Here is a 13,608-nt window from a genome sequence, read left to right on the forward strand (position 1 = left end):
TAAAAAAAGTTTTTAACACCAAAGTGACTACCCCGAGGGGAACAACCATTCTGCACCCTTGAAAGGGAGCCAAGTGAGTGATTATTTCAGTCTTATATCAAGTCTACTTCTCTGGATGTATCTGCAAATGACAGGTCTGGATATTACATACATCAATAATTGTTACAAAATAATCAAAACTTAACTTGCAAATATCCAGAAATAGGAACCGTGCTCTTGAATCTGTAAGAGGTTAGCGAAGTCACAATCTTTCTGTCAAAGTGCGCGAGGACGGGCTAAAAAAGCTACTGACCATGGAGGAAAATATCAAGATGAAAAGGGAAAACAAGTGATTGATCACTCTATGACAATGACTCCACGCTGGTGCGGAGTGTGGACCCTGCTTGGGATTCTCTCTCTCTCCTTCTCCCGCTGCCCCTCTCCCCTGCTTGCACGTGCACACACACGCTCTCTCTCTAAAAATAAATAAATAAAAATAAAAGGACTTGTTGATTTCACAATCCAACCAACTATGGGAACCGAAGTGGAAAATCACCATCTTAAAGGCCAAGCAAATCTAAGATGAGGGTGGGGGAGAGAGAAAAGTTAAAAATAAGAGCAATGATGAAATAAAACTGAAGGCCAAGTCAGAGTCAGTTTGGAGAGGGAGAAGAAAGAAACAATGTGGAAAAGACACAGATTCTAAGACCTAAAATCACCAGCTCAAAACTTCTTCTGTGTATCACTTTAACAACTTTAACCTCTGACGTCACAGCGGTGCTTGGCAACAGTTCTCTCATTTGGAAGTGCCTGTTGATACCAATTTGCAGTTGGATTACGTGGGAAAGAGGCTTTTCTTCGTTACAGAATTTCAGCATCAACATCAAGGACATGAGTGGATGCCTCACATGTGAGCATACGCTGTGATATTTTAATGCGCCTAAACTCCTACAAAATCTAGAAGGTGTCGCAGCAGGTAACCAAACCCCAGGGAGGCTATTAGCAATTTAGCATCTCATTTCTTGAGGGGATGTGAATGTCACATACCCACAATGGCGCCCTGTGCCACGGTGGGTTCTATATTTCCAATTTGTCACCCTGATTATTTGACTGCTTTTCCTCCCTCCCCCCAACCCTTTCTGATCTGTGACTCTCTGAGCTTCAGGGGGTCTCTCAGAGGGCTTGGTAAAAGCAGGTGCAAAGGTGTGCCTCCCAGCCCTGTTTGCTAATAACACAGAGGAAGTGATTTAGGCACTAGTTTCAGCTGTTCAGGGATTCAGAGTAGGCAATACTCAGCTCCAGCCTGAAGTTTCAAAGATTCTTCAGTCCTAAGGATATCTGCCCTAGGATGGAGCAATGGTGAAGGTCATTTGGCTAACGGGTCCGACCTCCCCGCCCCCGCAACAACTGAAAACATCAGTTTTAAAAAAGCAGCGAGATTGAGTGAGCCAATTCAGGGTATGCATTTCACCAAAAGCTCTAAAGTAGCATCTTGAATCCTCCGGGCTCTTGGGGGGCCCTTGGGCTGCACGGTTACTTCAGTCAGGTTCATGTACAACCAGAAAGTCCAACACACATCAACTATTTGTACTGATCAGGAGAAAAATGCTTCAGCATCAGAGGAATGATTGAAGTTAGGTACCTCAGGCACATATTTTTAAAGAAACATTCCCCACACACTAGGATGGTGAAAAAAAATCATTTTGGATTTGAAGTCAGGGGTCTTGGGTTTGAATCCTAGCTCACCTGCAAGTTAGCACCGTGGTCTTGATCAATACTAATAAGAGCATAATATGACACATGTGCAAACCTGATTTGAATTATGCAGGTTTTAAACATTAGACAGCATTTTCACAATACCGCAGCAAAATAAACCTGGGTCTTTCTGTACAGATTAGGAAACAGAAGGAAGTTAAAATTGCAGGCTAACCAGTGGTGAAGCCGGGGTTTGAACAAACGCAGCTAGGTACACCTGCTTACAGGAACGCTGGCCTTCCCTCCTCTCTACACCAATCTACCAGCCTTGCTGACCTTCAGTTCTCACCTGTTAGGTGAGGTTGGAGCCTGGCCAGTCTCCCAGGTCACCTCCTACTATAAAACGCTGGATTTCCAAACTCTTGGAATGAGCCAGCTTTCTGGTTGCTAATTTGTGGGGCTCCTGCAAAGCTGTTTCCTGACGCACAGCGATGGCCGTTATGACTTATAAGGAACATGTTTGTTTGTAAACGCACACTTCTAAAACGCGACAGAGTCCTGGAGAGGAGGTTGGTCTTCCTGACATCCTGTTCGCACCATTAATTTGGTTGGCCAACCTTCCTGAAGGGAAGAAAAAATAGAAATTGTAGAACCCGCCCCCCTCCCCCCCCATCCCCCGGGGTCCAGGGAGCGCCCATCTCTTGGTAATTTGTTGACATGCAAATTTCCTGCACCCGCTCCAGACCTAGTGAGCAGAACTCCCGGGAGGGGAGCGGGGCGCAGCGCCCCGCGTACTAACAAGCCCCCCAGGGCCTTCTGATGCAAAAAAGGTCTGAGGCCTGATCGCTGGGGTTGGATCACTCCTTTTCCACTTGAGTTAGTGAGATGCTCCTACGTGCTGATTTGCAAGCTGGGTACACGTTAGTTTAATAGTTAAGCACTATTTCCAACGAATAGTGCCTTTTTGGATGCCATCCCTTAGACTGGGGAGGCCTGGAAAGAAAGGGGAATTCTGGTGGACTTGGGGAGGCAGAAGGGTGGGGCCCGAGCAGTGAGGGGACGTGGGAGGCCCGGGAAGGAGGGGCAATGGAAGCTGACCGGCCTCACAATCCATCTGGTTGGAAACATCGTGCATCGAGCCGCAGGAGCCGGAGCCAATTACAAGTTTATATAATAGAACAAGTCTCTCCGGCCTCGCGTCCTGCGTCCCGCCCCGCCCCGCCCCTGCCGGCTTTGGGATGGGGGAGGAATCGCTTTACAGGCGATCCCGGAGGGCTTCAGGATGGAGGATGTCTTTTCTGGGTGTGCCAGCTCCGGCCCGGGTCCCCGCGTGAGCATCGGGGCCGCTTCTATGTTCTGGAAACCTTCCGGCGGCCTCGCAGACCTTCCCGGGAATCCGAGGGGGGGGCGCCCCCCCACCCCCCGGGGCTAAAAGAGGAGGTGTGTGGGTCGCGGCCTCCCCGCCCCCCCGGGCGCGCTCACTGGCGTTTATGTAACCGCTGCCCTTCGCCGAGGACCGTGTGCCGCACTGAGTCACGCAGGTCGCGGGCGAGGGGAGACGGCCCGCCGCGCCCCGCCCACGTGACCCGTCAGATGACTCGCGCTAAGTTTGCACGGGCTCGTTTACCGTCAGGCTCAGGGCTTCTAATCGGCATCCGCGATTAGTCATCCCCGAGTGACATTTGATACGCGCGGCAGGCAGCTCGGGACCAGCACAGGGCAGCTTGGCTGGTGATGGAGCGAGTCACGGCCGCTCCGGGAGCCTCTGATTTTTGCTGGAACCCGAGTTTAGGCTGCGTCAAGGAGAACGCCTGCGAAAAAGTGCCAGGAAGGACAAGTCCCTTTTCTAGACAAATCTTAGATTCTTCTGGGCCAGGAGCAGGGAGGCCCGGGGTGGGGGATGGGGGTAGGGGACGTTTGTAAGGTGACTTACAAGACCCTTCAAGCCACGCTTCAGATTTGGGGATTGGTTTTAGAAATGGAGTGGACTCGTCCCTCTTGAAAGTATGTAGTTATTACGACGACAATCACCCTTCACAGTTTCTCAAGTCTAGAGTGGGGCTCAGGGGCCAGCGCTGCCTCCACGCTGGCCTCCAGGATCCGCGTTGGGCACATGAATGTTGGAGAACCCAGGTGTTCTGACTGCTGAGCCAAGAAGCCCGTGGTAAACATTAGGTGGGCTCCTGCTACACCTTATTTGGGGGGAATGTAGGGTCACCCTCTTTGACCTTTAGTGAATTCAGTGAAGATTGGCCCAAAGCCTAAATTCTAGAGTCCACCCAGTGGGAATCAACCAGAGGGTGAATCTGATGCTCCGGGTTATACCTTGCCCACCTCTTGACTTGCAAGCACACTCCAGCATATACACGACTTAATTGTTGAGGAAGGAAGGAAAAAAAGAAAGGAGACAAGGTGTTTCTTAATAGTTACAAGGGGAGGGGGGAGGAGAGGCCAACTTGTTGCTTTCACTGACAACAGTGAACTCCAGAAGCAATTTCCTCACTTAAGAGAAAAACAAATGAAGTCGGCTGGTAAGCTGTTGAAAGCAGGCGCAGAGGCTTGGGGTTTGTGGAAACCTGGCTTTATTTACCTGTAGGGCCTTGTTAAGGCACATTTGCCTTGAGATAAAAGGTTTTCTTTTGGGACCGTCCCAGAATGACTCTGCCTGATTCAATTAAGTAAGGCCTAATGAAAGAGAATTCCAGCTTGGAGAGAGGCATCATCACACCAGGTGAGTTGTAAATACATTCTGACCAGGTTTAAGAGGCGAGCTCTTGAAAATTTAATCTATTTTAAAAATGCATATCCTTGCCACAAATTTTACAAATTGCTTTGAAGAAGATCGCTGTGCTGATTGCATGCTGAGATAATTATTCTGTATCACCACTTAGGGAACAAGATTTTTTGATAAAGACTACAGTGTCAGTCTTTGTTAACGACTTGGGAGGGGAAGGAGAAGATCTTCTACGGCTGGGGCTGGTTTTACGTTCCTGCTTCCTTCCAGACTCAGGCTCTGGGATGCTGGTAGAGTTTGGGTTTATGAAGTTTGAACCCTGTGGAGGAAGCTTTGCTCCCCAGTCAAATCCCTCATCCCCACATGAGGGTGAGAATCATAATTAAAGTCTTTAAAAAAAAAATCTCTAGCCTCTTAACTCTGAGATCAGACGTGTCAGCTATCAGCAGTGCTTTGCTTTTCTGTATGCACTTTCCCTCCCCAAGAACCAGGTAGGGGGAGCTAAGGAGCCCCATCAGTGAGTGTGCCTACGCCTGTGAGTTGCCTGTGAGTTGGTTGATGGGTGCTTATGAGGGGCGAGCCCTAGCCCATCCCTCTATTTTGGATAATATGGCAGTCCAGGGCCCACGTGTACACGGTACCCCTCCCCCATCCTGCGCATGGCAGATGTGGCTAATTTTTCACAGTCCTCTGTCCCGCTGAGCCTGGATGCGACCTCAGAATCCCTCTTTGCACGGCAATACTAATCCTTTCGCATGGCCGTTCTTTCAATAACTTCATAAATACTTATTAGGAACCTATTATATACCAGCCACTGATTTGATTTAAAAAAAGAAAGAGATGGAGAGTAAAAGCAGTGCTACATGCTATAAAAATAAATGAAATAGGACAATGGTTAGTGACTGGTTGGTGACTGGGGGAGGGGGTAACTTCAGATTATGAGAGTCAGGGAGGGCTTCTTCAAGGAGGTAACATGAGAGATATTTCAAGAGCCAGGAAAGAAAGCTAGACAAAAGAACAGTCAGTGCAAAGGCCCTGAGGCAGGAGTGATGTAATATGGTTTAGGACCTAACCTGGGAGAGGAACCCAATGAACCACCCTGAAAGCAGATCCTTGGCATTTGAAGAATTGCCTGCTTGTGATCTCTGACTCTTGGTGATTGGGCTGAAGTGTGACTTTGACCCACAGCTGTGTAGACTGGGGTTCTGTATCTCCGTCTTCACCTGGGCAACCTCTCTGGTATAGTTACAGTTGGATGGCATTTCATGGGTGACTTGAGTTTCAATAGTACGTGTGTGAGGCAGCGATATAGTATGATGGTTACGAGAGAAGGCTCTCTGGTAGAAGATCTGGTTCAGATCCCAGCTCCTCCTACGGATGCTCTGATCACAGAACAATTATTTCACATTTCCTACAGCAGAGTTTTGGCTAACACACCAAACAGTTAATCCACCCAATTTAGCAATTTACCAACACCTTGCACTGATGAGTATTTTTTCCTGAGTATTTTAAGTGAATGTGAATATTATTCAAAAATGCATATCTTTATTATGCATTCAAGATATTTGGGAATATATTCAAGGACATATGTAGCTCATCAATATAACCGTCATGAATGTCACTACTTACTCGAACAGAAGGGAGTATTAGAAACGAATTCCCTCCTCTATATGACAAATTATTTCCAGCAATAATCATAAAATGAAATAACAAAAATGGCCAGAAAGGAAGTGTAGATACTTTCCTCGTACTGAAAGTATTCTCGGGGCACCTGGGTGGCTCCGTCAGTTAAGCGTCTGACTCTGGCTCAGGTCATGATCTTGCCCTTCATGAGTTTGAGCCTGCATTGGGCTCTCTGCTGTCAGCACAGATTCTGTTTTGGATCCTCTGTCTTCCTTTCTCTCTGCCCCTCCACTGCTCGCTTGCTCTCTCAAAAAGAAATAAACATTTAAAAAATTTTTAAAAGAAAGTTTCCTCATAGTGAATATTTGTTTGCATGATCTTGCAGTACAACAGGAAAAGAAAGATATTATTGTGCCTAAAAGGGGAAAAACCTAATTGATTATTATTCATTTTTAGATCTATTTAAAATTAAACTTTCATCCTTTGGTTACAGTCTCATATAATATTATTTGATGTAAATAATTGTTCAGTAACTAATAAGTGAATTTTAATAAAACCAAACTGTAAAGGGTATGATTTAGGCAACTTCCATATGGTACCACTGATGAAAAATGTATTTTCTGGATTTGTCCTTTAGTTCAAAACAAACAACAGTAGAAAAGAATGCAATTCAGTAAAATATTCCATGTGTGAACTGTTGCCTTCACCAGTGAAACTTTCTCTCCTCGTGATTTTGTTCTTTAAAAATTTAAAACACAAAAACTCAAGTAGTTACATGACCCGGCAGAAGTAAGTACCTCGTACCTCCCTGTACCTCGGGTTCCTGTTTTGTCTTCATAATCAGTGTGCTATCTGTGTTTACTTTGAATCCACATTTGAAAGGCAGGTATTTGTAGCAGCACAAGGCTGGAAACACCAGCTGAGCACTTCTGTTACGTGACAATGACAAATTTATCTCAAAAGAAACCCCTGTAGCTGAGTTCATCTGCAGGGGACTGGCTGTAATTGGGAATTCTCTGAATTAACTTCCATGTAGAATACAATGTTTATTAAAGGAATAAGAATGTGTTCATTTGAAGCTTACACACATATCACTTAAACTCAACAGTAATCCCCAGGATTCTTTACAATGTAGACCAAAAAGCCTTTTTTTTTTTTTTTTTTTGGCTTTTTTTCCTTTTTTTTTTTTTGGAGAGAGGATGTATTTTATCACCGACATGACTTAGAACTGCCAGGACATGGCATAGTAAAGAGAATATCAGCTTTTAGTTGGTTTTATTAAAGCTTTTAAATTCTCTACAATGGACCCTTCCCACCACCTTGCTCTCAGTACCCCTCAGTATTTAATAACCAGTGACATAATTACTCTTTATAATTGTGATCCCTGTCATAACAGGTACCACAGAGTCCTCAGAAGTACTGGGTGTCTGATCCAGAAAGATTTCTCTGAAGAAGGGATCTTTAAAAAAACTATATCTATATTGAATATAATTCACATACCACAAAATTTGCCCTTTAAAGGGTACACTTCAGTGGTTTTAGTATTTGTACAGAGTTTTAGAACCATCATCTCTAATTTCAGAACATTTTCATCAGCCCTAAAAGAAACCCCGTGGTCATGAGCAATCCCTCCGGGTTCCCCACTCTCCCAGCCCTTGGCAACTACTGATCGGCTTTGTGTGATCAGCTCTTAAGCTGAGACCCTTGACAGATGAGTAGAGGTCAGTTTGTCAAGCAGTGAGGAGCTGAGCATTTCCAGCAGACAATGGTCAGGGAGAGCACAGAGGGAAGGACCGGTGTGGCCACAACACAGAATATGAGGGTGGGTGAGCCAGATTGCCATGAAAGTCTCGTGCTGCTTAGCAGAGTGACTCAATTTCTTCTGCTGGTGGCAAGGGTCGGACACAGAAATTTCCGCCTAGTTCAAGCTCAGAAAACACTGAGTCAAGGAACGAGTAAATACATCTCCCCTACTTTTTTAAAGCGTCATAAAGGATTGCTTTATTTCAAATATTTGTAATATGAAGTCAGACATACAAGAGACATATGTGTACTCTCAAAATCATGGCGCCATTTTACTGTTTGGGGTTGCCATCTTACATCCCCAAGAAATCTTTCATACTAAGCAAATAGCTGAACTTAAACGTGGAAATCAGCTGTAATTTATCTTCATAGGAAACACTAACCCCAAACTTGTGGAATTTCTTGTTGAGGTTTGACAGAGTGGAGGCTGGAAGTCAGACTAAGGATTTGGGGTTGGTAGAGATTCAGAACAAGCTCCTTGTCATTTGAATTTCTTCCTATTGACTAAAAAGAATTTTTTTAAAAACTTGAAGTGTAATACATCCACTTGGTTCTCCTGGGAAGAGTTGGATATCCCTCATTTAGGGGGTCAGACCCAGACCGAGCAGACGTCTCAGTGCTCATCCTGGTTCTGACTTTTCAAATCCGTGTCCTCCACGATCACTTTTATTAGTTTCCCCATGTCATCTACTGGTGTCATTTATGCAAATGCACACAATCTAATCTCTCCCCTTTCTTTCAGGAAAGGTAGCATACTGTTCTAAAATTTCCTCCCTTGCCTTACTGTACCATGGGAAATGTCCCATATTAAAATATAAAAAAGCCCCTCGTTCTTTTTCTTCTTAAAGATTTTATTTTTAAACAATCTCTACACCCAATGTGAAATCTTGGATTTCCCAAGATCAAGAGACTCGAACGCAGCATGGACTGAGCCAGACAGGTGTCCCCATTTTTTAAAATAGCTGCATGATAATCTAAGGTTCATTTCACCCCTTCCCTATTGATGGGCACCTGAGATGTTTATACTCTTTCCCTCTATATGAATGTTGTTACAATGATGACTCTTTTTGTAGCGTTCTTATATGATGTGTAGGATGTGTAAGGGTGGGTAAGTTCCCAGAGTAGGATTGCTGGGCAGCGGTAGTGCATTCGTCGTTTTGATAGACTTTTGAGTACCAGACACCCTCCCCTTAAGAGGCAAACCATTCTGCATTTTTACCACCTCGGTTTGCACAAAGCCTCACCAGTAGAGTATGTTCCCAAATGTTTGAGTTTTTCCAAACTGATGGGTAAAAAAGGCCACATCAGTATTATTTTAATTTGCATATTTTTTGTTAAGCACCTTTCATAAATGTAAGAGCTCTGTGTGTGTGTGTGTGTGTGTGTGTGTGTGTGGTGGACTCTCTATTTAAATCGTTTTGCCTGCTTTGTATTAGGTCATTGGTTTTCCATATTCTCAATTACTATGAGCTCTCTTTATGAGAGGGAGGTATGAGTTGCAGATATATCCCATTTGTTATTTATCTCTTTGCTGTGCTATTTTTTCCTCTCTAGAAGCATTTTATATTTATATAATATTTTTTTGTAATGGTTTTGGTTCTTCAAATCACAGGCAGACCTTTTCTACACCAAGGTTTAAAAGAAATTTTTAAATGTTTTCTTCTTAGGCTTTTATGATTTCATTTTTCTTTTTTTTAAATTTTTAAAAATTTAATGTTTTATTTATTTCTGAGAGAGAGAGAGAGAGACAGCGTGAGCAGGGGAGGGTCAGAGAGAGAGGGAGACGCAGAATCTGAAGCAGGTTCCAGGCTCGGAGCTGTCAGCACAGAGCCCGACGCGGGGCTCAACCCCATGAACCATGAGATCACGGCCGAAGCCGAAGCCAGGTGCTTAGCTGACTGAGCCCCCCAGCTGCCCCTGGACCGAGCTATATCTTTTTTGGATGGTTATCCGTTTGTCCTAATACCATTTATTAAAAATGCTAACGTTATCTCCACTGAAATGAGACCTCACTGTTACCAGAAATCAACTTCCTGTGTGTCTCTGAGTCTATTTCAGGAGTTTCTATGCTTCCCTGGGTAGGTCTGACTCTTTGGCTCTTCCCACACTATTTTCATTATTGAGTCTCAGCAGCATGTTTGGTCTGAAGGGTTCCCTTCTCGTTGCGCTTCCTTTTTATAGTTTTCCTGCACAGTCTAGCTGATTTGTTTTACCCACATAAATGTTAGAATCAGCTTGTCTAGGGGCACCTGGGTGGCTTAGTCGGTTAAGCGTCCGACTTTCGCTTAGGTCATGATCTCGCGGTTCGTGGGTTCGAGCCCCGCGTCGGGCCTGTGCTGACTGCCAGCTCAGAGCCTGGAGCCTGTTTCAGTCTGTGATTCCCTCTCTCTCTGACCCTCCCCTGCTCACTCTGTCTCTCTCTCTCTCTCCTAGAAATAAATAAAACATTAAAAATTAAAAAAAAAAAGAATCAGCTTGTCTAATGGCGGGATAGTGGAGTAGGTATCTTTTTCTGGCTTATATTACATTTCTCCTGTTTCTTATTGATCCATTCATTCCTCGGCTGCAGCTGTCTACGCACTGGGGCAGTGTTTGCTCTGTTGATCCTGTTTTCCTGAGCAAATCCATTCCTTGAGCCCCTTCTCCATATTCTGTTCCAGGCAAAGCCTGTTGACATAGACGTTGTTCCTGCTGTGCTCCCAGCATCTCCTCCATCACTGGCCACTTTGGGCCTCTCCCCTGTTGGGGAGTCGGACCGAGGAGAGTAAAGGGGAAAGGGGAGCCTCCTAATTGGCTTCCCCTAGAAGTTTCCGCCTCACGGGTTTACTGCGCGCTATACCCACCCTCCGCGTGAATCAGGAGAACAGAATAAAGATGCTTCTGGGAAGCTAGGAAGGCAAAGGTCTCCTCCAAATCTCCAGGAAGACCAGGACAAAGCTGTTCGCCCCGTTTCCTTACCAGGGCGACGATGTTATACGATTAGAAGATGATGGGAAAAACTTACAAGGAGAAGATACAAAACCAGAATTGTTAGGAGGCCCCTGTGCCAACAGGAATCTCTGATAGCTGTGTTCTTTCACAGTTGCTCTCCTTTGTCTCTTGTTCGCTACCTGCTTCGATCTCTGGACAAGGTGACGCCGCGGTGACGGTGGCAGCTGGAATCCAGGTAAGGAGCCCCTGACTGCAGACTTTGTTTGGGTTTTTTTTTTTTTTTTGGTTTATTGTGCACAGTCACTGCCCGGACAAGCATATTCTCATAAGCCCTTGCAGGCACGAGCTGATTACCCTTTCCTTCGCCGTCCCACCCACCCCCCTCCCAGCACAGTGCTCAGGGCTAACCAGTCATGCTTTTGATTGATCTATAGACGTCACCTCATGGTAGGCAGGCATTTTCTTGAATTAGGAAGAATCCCATCAGTAATCCCATTTATGAGAGCCCATGTGGTCTATTCCTTGCTGACTTTGTTCAGAAACTTCTGCTCAAAACCCGTCCTGAGCCTGCAGCTATAAATTAGCTCATGTTCTAGCATAGTCTCAGAGACCTGTGACATCACCTCCACCTGACGGCAATGTCTTGTCTTTAGAGATATTGCCACATCCCTCCACCTCTCCCTTAATTCCTCTTTTCTGAAGTGTGTGGTGCTCCGGTCCTTCCTGGGAATGGTCGGCTCAGAGAATTTGGGCATCCACCAGAGCCCGCTCCGCCTGGCGGGGCAGGAATGCACAGGGCCCTCTCTCTCTCCGAGGGAAACCTGTTGGTCTGTGTCCGTGAAGACACCATCATTATCCCTTGTAATTTCAGTTTTCTGAAATGCGCGTGGCTTCAAAGTTCTAGCAGCTTGGGGCGCACAGGGAGCTCTTTCCATCCAGGGCGTGGGGGATGCGAGGGGGTGAGCAGGGCCAGGTGAACAGGTAAAGAAGAACCGCATGGCTCTCTGTTGCCTTTTGCAGGCAAGAGTATGAAACAGCTGACATCTGTTTAGGGCGTGGGAATCCCACTATACTGGAAGCTTCTGATAAAGTAAACCAAAACATTTCATTAAAATTCATTTCCTTTTCTCACATCTTACTGAAAACAGAAAAATATTTCAACCTTGGCATAGCCACTGAATTATTCATCTGAAAATTAAAAACAAAAAAACCCCACAAAACAAAACTTTGATGCAATACAGATGGGATTACCCCNCTTTTGTCCCCTCATGGGAGGAATGACTGAATACCAGCTGTGGCTCCCAGACATGGGGGACTCCATGTTGCCCCGAACCCTGTCGGGGGACAGGGGGAGTCCACACGGGGGCACACCGGGGCTGTGTAGACACTAGTTCAGGGAGAACGCCTCTTCTCACTCCCTGAAGGACACCAGGAGGAAAGCCTGGGCCATCCCTACATTTCCGGCACCAGCTCAGAGCTCCTGGACAGCTGTCTTGCACCACCTTTGACCCCCATTCTCCCTAAAGGCCAGTGTTGACAGCGATCACTCAGCACCTAGGATGCTCCCTCCTGCAGCATAGGACCCACGACTGTCCTCAGCATGCCTGCTCTTGCTTTATCCATTTGGGACTTCTCTTCCATCTCAAGGTTGCCTTTGTGATTCATTTTAACCAGATGGCACTTACCAACCAGTTTGGGGGAGGTGACCTTTGACTGCGTTTCCCCCAGGGGCATTACTGCCCCCTGCAGGCCTGGCTGTCCATCACACTGTGACCCTTCCTCAGGTCTCCATCAGTACCCCTTAATACCCCACCTTCCACTGTGCCCTCCTGAAGTGGGGGGCTTCCTTCATGAGCTCTGGTTCCATTTTTGCTGCCCATATTTGCTGAAACCTAAACCCAGACACACAGGTATGGGGGCTCCTGAGGTGTTCAGGGAAGTACATTTGAAACTGGGGCTGTCCTTGGAAGCTGGTGGCTGCCTCTCTGCTTGGGTGGCCTGGGAACTTTCCAGGAATGGATTTCCTTTTTGGATACGGTCACACTAGTTGCACATCTTTGCACGTCCCTTATTTTCCTAAGTCTCTGTCTCATGAGCTTCTCTAATTTCAGCTGCCGGGAAATATTTTGTAAATAAGGATTGAGGCTTCTTCCATCGATGGTCCAGATAACACCCAAGTTCTGAGTTAACCGGCCAGCACAGACGCGGAGAGCCGTGTCCACACATTCTAGAGAGGAGGGGTGGTCTGTTTCTGGCAAAAATGCCACCCCTCCCTGCCCAAAGAAAAACAGCCTAATTATTCAATGTGACTGTCAACGTTAATCAGATTATCCAGAAGGTACTCAACTCGATTTTGTTTTATGGTACAAATAAAGCCGAAGGGCAGGCGAGAGTTTCTGTCTTCCCCTAAAATGCTCCCTCACTGGCTGTAAACAGTTTAGTGGGTGGAGTATTCTCAAAGTGAACGTGAGATCCATGCCAGGGGTATCAGCAGCCATAACCAGGGTTTCAAGGGGGGAGGGAGCTAGGCAGCCGGGGAAGCAGATGGGCGGATGGGAGTGGGGGGAGGGAGGCAGGTGAGGTGGGTGGGGAATAGAGAAAACAGGTAGAGGTGGAGCCAAGGGCTGAGACCGCTGAGGAGGCCGGGTCTGGAAGCTTGGAGCAAAGCTGGACTTGAAACCTGACAGTGAGCAGGAGCCAGTATTTGTCTCCTTGGGCTGCCGTAACCAAGTCACACCCACTGCGGGGCTTAAACAACAGGCAGTTATTGTCTCCCAGTTCTGGAGGCTAGAAGTCCAAGATCAAGGCGTTGGCTGGTTTGGTTTCCTCGGAGGGCTGGGAAG

General features: G+C 46.3%; 1 long non-coding RNA gene across 2 annotated transcripts; it reads left to right on the plus strand.

The window, feature by feature from the left end:
• On the plus strand, positions 1-13,109 carry LOC144230154 (uncharacterized). 2 transcript variants are annotated; one of them, XR_013334714.1, is made up of 3 exons: positions 1-955; positions 10,917-11,000; positions 12,877-13,109. It is a non-coding gene; the product is annotated as an uncharacterized LOC144230154 (long non-coding RNA). The 2 variants fall into 2 exon arrangements; XR_013334715.1 differs by having other exon boundaries at positions 1-889.
• The last annotated feature ends 499 nt before the right edge of the window (positions 13,110-13,608 follow it).

This window comes from Crocuta crocuta, unplaced genomic scaffold (genome assembly GCF_008692635.1).
Source record: "Crocuta crocuta isolate KB4526 unplaced genomic scaffold, BGI_CrCroc_1.0 scaffold93, whole genome shotgun sequence".
Lineage (NCBI taxonomy): Eukaryota > Metazoa > Chordata > Mammalia > Carnivora > Hyaenidae > Crocuta > Crocuta crocuta.